A 7748-nucleotide genomic window follows, 5' to 3' on the forward strand; every position below is an offset into this window, starting at 1 on the left:
GGACCTGTTCCCATGAAGTGAGAGAGCCGGTAGGGAGAGAGTTCAACAACCGTGCAGCTTTTCCATCAAGAGAGAATGGGAATAACATGCACCTGATGTAGTCTGGTGGAACACCATTCGCGCGAGTGAAACTGTAGACTTTTTCGAAGCTCTCAATATGCTCCATTGGAATTTCTGTAGAGAGACCAGAGAACATCTTTCTCTGTACTAGACCGATCAAAGCAGGCTTGATCTCGAAGTCCTGCCTGGTGCAGGGTGGGGGAACAATGGTAGAGCGCGTAGTAGGGATGTTACGCGGAAGGTTTCTCGTTCCGATCGGAACAGTCTGCGCCTGCTGTTCTTGCTGCTGTTGAGCAGCTTGTTCCTGCGCTTGAATGGTCTGCTGCAACTGTTGCATCTGCTGCTGCATGAGTGCCATTGCAGCAGTGAGATCATTCTGATTGGCGTGATTACCCATAGTGGTGTCGGTTTGCCTTGGCTGCTGACGATTTGTTCTTTCTAACCTTGCTTGCTCCTGGTTGGTAAGTGCAACCAATTCTCCTTGTGCGTTTCTCCGAGTATGTTTACTGGTAATGCACCTGGAACATTAGTTACAACAAAAAGGATATAGCAAGTTATAGGTCTTAGACTAAATAAATAACTGAAAAATAAAGGTAAAAAGATGGTCCCCGGCAACGGCGCCAAATTGATATTACGTGTATACGCACACCAATTAACCTAATGTGCACACTACCACAATCGAATGGTATGTCGATGTAGCACTTTAGGATCGAATCCACAGAGACCAACGATTACACTTTATCTTTATGGGATCAATACTTAGCTAAAACAATATGGGGGTTTTAAGATTTGAGGGTTTCGTGAGAAACAAGTAACAAGATTAATTAAAGTATTCAGATAATTAAAATGCTAGCCTAGGGTGGTTTGGTCGGGTGTTAAGCAAGTGTGAGCCAAACAATTATTCAAGTTCAATTAAGAGCAAGTCTAGAACTCGGATCACTTAAATAGAACAGTCCACTGTCGTGGTACTGCTCCCTATGTTGATCGATCTTGATACCTAAACTCTCGTTTGGATCAAGACGCGACAGCAAGCAATAGAGATCAAGTCCGATATGTTCACAAAACACCCTAACATCTACTTTCGCTGGTTAGGGATGCAATGCTCATTCATAACAGATTTAGCAACCTATTACACGGTTAATGAACAAGTTAAACCTAGGATCTAACATTAAATGGCCAATTTAATGCAAGCATTAAGAACAATTATGAATGAAGACAATCAATTGTTTTACTTATCTATGTTTAACTCACGGATCTAACACCCAAACACCCTAGACTAAGCAAGTTGACTACTCAGCCATGAACAGATAAAACACAGAGACAGACACTTAATAAAACATGTGTAGATAAAATAGAATAAGGGTTCAGGGGGTTCTTCTCTATTGTGAGAGAGATGGAGCCTTCTCCTTTTATAAAGTATCAAATCACAAATCTCTCAAAGCTCAAATCTGGTTCCTTGTGTAAAAAGTAGCGTAGAATGTAAAAAGAAAGAGAAAAATATGATATATCAAAGCCACAGGCGGCTTGGAGAAAAAGATAGGATAATTAAGGCAAATCCCGTTATGACTTGTAGTTTTCTTAAAAGTCTCTGCCGCTGGAACATGCACTTGGGTTGCTCCGCTCTACCGGAACAGTCATTCGGGTTGCTCCGCTATCGGGAACAGTCACTCAGACTGTTCCGCGTGAAAATCTCCAGATTGCATTCTTTTCTGCATCTTTTGTTCCAACTGGTGCATCTCCTATTCAATGCAACTCCAGACCTGTAATGACTCGAAAAGGACTAGGAAGACTCGATAAAAACTTGAAAACCAATTAGAAAACATGTATACAAGATGCCAAAAACACCATATATCAGTCCCAAAGCTTGCTCTTCTGGAAATAGAGGGGCTTGACTATATGACATGTCAGAGAATGACGATTTTGGAGGTCAAACATCTTTGCTAGGAAATTATGAATACGTTGATTTGTGAGGCTTGTGCACTTGGTGTTTGTGTAAGTAAGTTTTTCAGCTCAAGCACTTTGTTCCCGATATATTTAATTAACCATGTTCTGCTCTAATCAAACATGGTGACACACTGACACACTGACACTTGGGAGGAGAAGATATGAATCTTCAAATTGTGAATCTGTATGAAACTTAGCTACATGAGAGACGAGAAGAGAGAAGGGAGTGTGAAAGAAGACTGTGTGAAGAGAACACATAGAAACGACACAACACTGTATTTCTTGTTGTCTGATTGCTCCCAAAGCAACAGAGCTCATGTGAAGCTATGCAAAATCCAAAAAACAAAAGAGATGGCAAGTGAAATATGTGCATATATCTAAGTTAAGCTAGAGTAATTGAGCGAAAACACAACGGTTTCCTCACTCAGATCACATTTTCCAGTATGTACATCCAAAACTTCTTTCTATACCAAAGGACACCACAAGCATCACATTGCAATTTCAATACAGAGCCAGTAAAACGCGATAAAAAAACACAGATCTAACTAACTAACTAAAAACGCAGTAAGCCTTTACCCACTCCATGGCTTCCTCCAGATTAGCATCATCGCCTTCAAGTGACTTAAGGCAGAACTCCATCTCCCTGCTCAGCTCTTCCTCCTGTCTAAGCATGTACTGAAGTAGCTGTTTTCTCTCACCCAATAACAAGAATTTACAACGCAGAAAATCACTTTCTTTTTCATTGTGTCTCAACAAGCGGTAACTCCACCAGTAAGTCCAGCACCCACCACAACACTGTTTGAGTGTCATCTCCGGTGGTCTTGGCGAATGAAACCTCTCATGCATGGAGTGAGGCAGAACAGATCCAAGGATTTCAAAGAAACTATTATTTCCTGAATCTTCGACATCTTTACTACTACTCGGCTGCGTATCTTCTGTGTCAACTTGTGTAGCAGCTACTCCTCCTGGTTCTCATACCCTACTAGCCAAAGAAACACTGAAAAATAATTCCCACCTCGTCATATCGTGGTTGTTAACTAGTAGCTCATATTGCCTTGTTAGTGGTGTTGAGATGTTTTTGTCATTGTCTTGCCACTTCTCCATCAACTTGAACAAGGACACATCCTTCAAATCTTCTATCTCTATCTTGTTCACATTTAATGATGCCGCATCTAACATTTCGTCATATAGTACCACAGCCTCCTTTCCCCTAACCCACTCCACAGAATTGACAACGTAATTTCTCACCCAAACAAAGCAACACGTTTCTCCAAATTCTTGTCTTGATGTGTTTCTCCTGTAGACACTGACAAAAGTGAGCCCATCACCGTGATGTCTTTTACTTTCCCATCCTTTACGTATTGGTGCTCTGCGGTTACACACGTCTCTTGGAGAAGCCTCCTCAACTATAATTGTCACAGCTGTTATCTCAGTACGAGTATCAGGAGGCGGAAGCCTTAACGATACCTTCCAACCCTGGCCAATACGATTGCTGCAAGCTATGATCGGCTGACGCGTCATCTTCTGGATCTCATTATTGTGACTGGCTTTTTCAAGAAGATGAGCGCGTCTTGACCATTGTTGTTGATGTACCTGACACTGGTGATATATTTGTCCTTGTACGCATTGAACGTGATGTTGGTTTTGAGGTTGCTGCTGGTTCGAAGGCTCCAACGGTGTTCCAAGTCCCATTTTCTCAGCCCCATAGTGACTTCCCAGGTTACTGTCTTCATGGCACTGTTTTTCACAAAGCTTCACAGTCACTGCAGCTGCACCTTCTGATGGTGAACTATTGCTGCCAACCCCTATATCATAGGTATATAGGGCAACTTTACCGCTTCTGAGAAACTCAGATGATCAAGTTTCCCTTCCAGTTGAACAATAAACAATTGAGAGAGTCCCTTATATCCTAGCTTTACTTCAGCTTCTCTATACTTATAATCCAACCAAAGGCTTGGATCCCACACATACAGCTCACACTGACAAACCAACTTCTCAGAATAGTTTAACCTCATCTTAAGAGCAGACTTTGAGCATTTTGACCAGCACTCTTCACCCGACTTCTGAACATATGAAAGCTTCAGTGGTGGAGATCGATTTTCCTCCGTGATCTCTAGCATCTTTACTCTCTTTCCACCATCTTTGAAGGTTCTATGTTGCAGCCCAGCACTAACTTCAAGTATCTTACCCACCATTCCTACAACAAATTTATCAGTACAGCTAAGCCAATAAACTGTTTCACTTGCTACACCACCAGATATATCAATCGGTTCCACCAGATTTTCCCCACGAGTTCTGCAACTGAGACTAATTGAACCAGAACTTTCACTTGTCACCAGTTGTAAATTCTTATCAGCAAGCTTATGAAGGTCCTCTATGCTCTTGTTAACACCGCTCATCTTCGTCTTTCCCTTCTTCTTCACTATGTATTTCAAGAGCCTTCTTTTGTTGACCCCTTTCCCTCCACTCGTTTACAGTCCTTCTGTGGCTTCTCTTCTCCATGGGCAATTCAGGCCTGTCCGAATTAACTTCCTCCGCTACATATGTTCTCCCATTATAATTGGTAAAGACCTTACCTTACTCTTCATTTTGACCTTTTTACTTCTCAGATCCATTTTACCGAGCACTTGGTGCACATAGTCATCCAACTAAGCCTCTGTTTCTTTTCCTTCTTTAAGTTGATGCCTAGCTCTTCTCTTAGAGTCAACAAACCCAAGCAACAGTCCATCACAATCCCTAGTTTTATGCCCCTTCACGTTAACAAACGATTTCTCTAAACTTCCCTGCATCTCTAAGGATGTCTTCCATCTCTTCTTCTTCTTCCTGATCTTCCCTTTCTTCACAGCTGATTGGGTTTTCTGAAGCAGAGCTGGATCTCCTCCTTGTGCGTCTTCCTCACACGACCTCTCATCTCCTGCCTTCTCCGATATGACCAACTGAATCGCCATCTCCCCTGTCGTTAGATCCTTCTCCACCAGTTTTTTCACCGACAGATCTTCGTCTTCCGTTTCAGACTGAAGATATGATTTCAGACAACACCGGCAAGATCGGCTCCCTCACATTTTGTTGCATTTGTTTCAGCACATGAACTCTATCAGCTTCCAGCGGCAGCATGTTGTCTCCGGAATCGAACTGCTCAGATACCATTTGTTATGTTAATCGTAACTATTCTTGTCAAAAACACACGATCTGAAGATGAACTTCATAGATTAATAACTGTGTACAAGGTTACAAAGATGATAATGGAGCCTATGCTCTCTCACACTACTCTTTATTAAACTAGAGTTACTTATTCTTATCCTCTATTAACCGATGCCCACTCGTATCAGAAAATTGAAACTTAACTAGAGTGTCCCCAAACGAGACGATATAAATGCAAGTATCATTCAAACAGATTAAAGAAGGACGAAATATGATTTCCACACAAGAGGAAATACAACTGAATTCGGACAACAACAACTAAGCTCACGACTTAATTTAGCCACCCAATTTCAAAATTCTGACAGGATAAGTGAAACATAAACTCAGTGCTACAATGTTCCCGGAAGAGACAGTATGACTGCAAGTATAGACTTCTTAACAGACCAAAGAAAGACCACGTAAGAATAAGATTTCATCACAAGCATCAAACTGCAGTTTCAATTAAGACGCAAGACAAGCTCAAGTCTTAACTAAACGACCTAATTTCAAACACCATATGTCCCTTAAATGAACAGTGAAACTTGCAAGTATACGTTATAACATATCAAGACCAAATAAGACAAGCTTCAAACTTGAGAAACAGTATAATGGGATTCAGACAAGAGCAAAGCTCAAGTCTAAGTTAACCCAGTTTCAAACAGATTTAAAGAAAATGTAATAAGACTACAATAAGCCAAAAGGACAAACGAAAATTATAGCAGTTCATTTGCTTCCACCAGAAGCTGCAGCTGCAGCAGCTTGAGCAGCCTTCTTTGCTGCCTTCTTTTGCAATGCTTTTCCATCTCTAAATAAATTAAAAATCAAAATCATAAAAACATTCGAGCAACCAAAACCTAATTCAATCAAAAACCTAATGTTTCGCACCTTTCACGGCGTTGCTCAGGCGTCAATCCGTCGTCAGCATTCTTTCCCTTTCCTCCAGCACGAGCTGCAGCTCTTTCACGGTCACGCCCTCTCTAACTTCCACGTGCAGTTTCGCATCAAATCAATAATAGCTTTAATCAAAGAAACACAAAAGAGTTTTCGATTTATAATATCAGAATCGTATAAGATCTAAGCAAAATCCAAGAAGCACGTCTAATCAAAAAAAAAACGGCTGAAAAGCAAATGTATGTGACACATTCGTCTTTTGTGACACATGCAATTGCTTGGTCTAACCAAAAAAAAGCAAATGTATGTGACACATTCGTCTTTTGTGACACATTCGTCTTTTGTGACACATACACCAATTTGCTTGGTTTTTTTTTTTGTGACACACCAATTACTGGTTAGACCAAGCAAATGTATGTGACACATTCGTCTTTCTTTCATATATTATTGGTGTGTCACATACACTTGCTTTTCAGCCGGTGAGAGGATGAAGACAAGGTCATCATCTGTGATAGTGATTCGAGTTGGTTTTGGATTCATGGTTTCTTGTAAGAATGATGATCATCACTTTCACACGCCGTGTGGTGACAATTCTCGAGTGGTTTGAATCTTGATTCTAGATTTCAGTGTGGGGTTTAATTTATTTTTATTTTCTACTGATGGTGCTATTCAAATAAAATGTTTAAATAGCCTTAATATGTAGAAAAACTTAAAAATAACAATTAAAATCTAAAATCAATATGAAAAGCATATTTAAATTTTATTCTCAGATCTTATCACTTTAAATCTTCATCACCTTTAAAAAAAATATTATATACAAATTAGGTAAAAGTTATATTTTGAAATAAAAATTTCACAAACGTAAATGTTTCAATTATTTAAAGTCTTCAAAACAAGTGATCATGAAATAAAATTTAAAGAAAGTGACAAGTAGACAAAAACAGTATCTTGACGTGCATATTAAACTTTGTGAATCTTGTAATTTATGAGTTGTAGAGACGACAAAGAAAAAGACGAGAGACGATACTTTATTAATCTTTAATAAATCTTATCTTTACTTTAAAAAGAAGAAAAAATTAATTGTTTCATTAACAAAATTTTGGCTTATATACGAACCGGGGTTTGGCCGGTTCATTGGGTCGCCGATTCCCGGGTTTTTGACGGTTCGATTGGATTTTTTAACTGGTTCGATTTTAGTTGGGTTTTAGCATTAACCAAACCTGGATTATTTTTGGTTCATGGTTCAACCCGCTCCGACCGCCGGTTCGGTCCAGGTTTAAAAACACTGCAATCAAGTTCCTCAAGAGTCGGTAATTCTCTATCACTACTGTTCATTATTTTCGAACATACGAATAATATTGCATTAAATGTAACTATTTCTTATTTTGCTAATTAGTTAATTCATTAAATGTAATTATTCCCTGTTGAGGTAGCAGTTGCTTGTAGGGGTGGGCATATCGGTTTAGTTTCGGGTTCAGTTTGGGTTCGGTTTGGTTTGGTTAATTTGGGTTTTATAAAACTCAACCCAATTAAAACCAAAGTAGCTTTGGTTTTGGTTCGGTTTGGGTTTAGTTTGGTTCGGTTTAGTTCGGTTGGTTTAGGTTTAGTTTGGTTCTTTAAAAATCTATGAAACAAAAAACAATTTAAAGCTCGATGACAAAACTCTTAACCAC

Source organism: Brassica oleracea, chromosome C8, assembly GCF_000695525.1.
Source record: "Brassica oleracea var. oleracea cultivar TO1000 chromosome C8, BOL, whole genome shotgun sequence".
NCBI lineage: Eukaryota > Viridiplantae > Streptophyta > Magnoliopsida > Brassicales > Brassicaceae > Brassica > Brassica oleracea.